The sequence below is a fragment of the Limulus polyphemus genome, unplaced genomic scaffold (assembly GCF_000517525.1).
Source record: "Limulus polyphemus unplaced genomic scaffold, Limulus_polyphemus-2.1.2 Scaffold1750, whole genome shotgun sequence".
Lineage (NCBI taxonomy): Eukaryota > Metazoa > Arthropoda > Merostomata > Xiphosura > Limulidae > Limulus > Limulus polyphemus.
In genome coordinates, this window is record NW_013667360.1 from 33,293 (window position 1) to 35,263 (window position 1,971).

At 33.1% G+C, this 1,971-nt stretch overlaps 1 protein-coding gene across 2 annotated transcripts in view; it reads right to left on the reverse strand.

Moving 5' to 3' along the window:
• The window catches only part of LOC111087120, a 21,793-nt gene that overhangs the window by 18,841 nt on the left and 981 nt on the right, over positions 1 to 1,971 (reverse strand). The gene's annotated exons all lie outside the window — the stretch shown is intronic.

Here is a 1,971-nt window from a genome sequence, read left to right on the forward strand (position 1 = left end):
ATGTTACTTGAGGCTTAGAAAGTACTTTATGATGTTTGTTTTACTGTAGAAGTAGAATTTTTATCTTTTTGAAAATCAGACCTAACAACGATAACCACTGCTTTCCTCAGTCTTGTAAGTTTACGTACTTACAACCCTAAAATCCGGGGTTCAATTCCTTGAGCAAATAGCCCAGTTAGCTTTTTTTAAAAAACAAACTACAATTTTCAATATCTAATTCATAATATTTCGATTACCTTCTTCCAGCCCCCCCCTCCCCCAGTGGCACAGCGGCATGTCTGCGGACGTACAACGCTAGAATCCGGGTTTCGATACCCGTGATGGGCAGAGCACAGATAGCCCATTCTATAGCTTTGTGCTTAATTACAAACAAACATACCTTCTTCCAAAGAAGAGTTTCTTTGACGTACACGACATTTTCTAGATGTTTCTTTGGCATTGAATTTGTAGTATGTTTTAATAAACACGTCTTTCATACCGGATTTTTTCATTGAGATCCTTAAAAAAATTATTTAAAGTCAAAATGAAATTTCTCAGTAACTAACTTGATAGAGGAGCGATCTTGATTTGGAAAAAAAAATACTACTATTTCATCTATATAACTGTCGTAGCGTCTAGTGCCAAAACTCCTTCGACTTTAATTTTCCTATTCCAAGTTGAAAAAGTTTTACGATGTCCAGTATATGAAAAAAAAAAAAAAAAAACGCGTTTCGGATATAAGAGAAATAAATTAAACTTGAGATTCGATCCCCGTTGCGGACACAGCTCAGGTATTTCGGTATAGTGCCAAGACATAAACAAAGAAAAAACGCGTTTCGGATATAAGAAACAAAAACAACAACATGAAATTTGAGGTTCGATTCCCGTTGCGAACACAGCTCAGGTATTTCGTTATAGTGCTAAGACATAAACAATTTTTAATGCATGTTATAATTTTTAATGTTTTCCTTCTCAACACACTTTGACTACTAGTAAAGCTGTAAGTATGGACAGATTTTTTAACTTTTCAAACCTCCTCTTTAAACTACAAGAAAATATTAATTATTCGCAGATATCTGTTAAAACAATTCAACGGTAAATTTCCTCAAAATAATGATGAATAAATACAAAATGTACAGCCTCTTGGATCAGAGCGTATATGCAATATGATTGTCTAGTGGGCCGTTTACAACCGTCTTTTGTCATTCTTTGTGTTATTTCAATATGTAAAATTGCATTACATTTCTATTCAAGCAAGGGAGACTGACTGCAATGCACTGTTGGAAAAAATGTTTGACTTTCCATGCAGTTGGTACACCCAGCACAATAGAGCGCTCACGTTCGCTGAGTAGTTGCGAGGATTTTTCTTTTTTTCGCTGGATGCCACCTTTCCTTGTTTTTTTAATGAGCGCAAGAAAAAACCGCTTCCGAAATGAGCGCTTTTTGACAGTTATCATTTCTATAAGAAATGTCAAAGGGGAGATATCCAATTCAATTCAAATTATTTTATTCGACATGGTACAAAGAATATATATATATATATATAAACCGAATAACAGCAAATATATACTCAAACACATTCCTCCCTTTATGTGTTGTTTTTTCCGTTCATGCTCCTACCGTCGAAGTATTTATTTCAATCAGTCGACAGAGGAAGTCCCGTTTTTTTTTTTCGTGAAAACCCCCCCCCCCCGCACACACACAAAAATAAACATTTTTGTTATTAATAATAAGTTATTTGTTAATAATAATAAGACTGACGGGGTGAACTGAAATCGATATGAAATTTTAAGAATTCCAAAAAATGAATAATTTTCCTGTAATGTACTCTTGAAAATAAACATTTTTGTTATTAATAATAAGTTATTTGTTAATAATAATAAGACTGACGGGGTGAACTGAAATCGATATGAAATTTTAATAATTCCAAAAAATGAATAATTTTCCTGTAATGTACTCTTGAAAATAAACATTTTGAGATATAATTTTTTT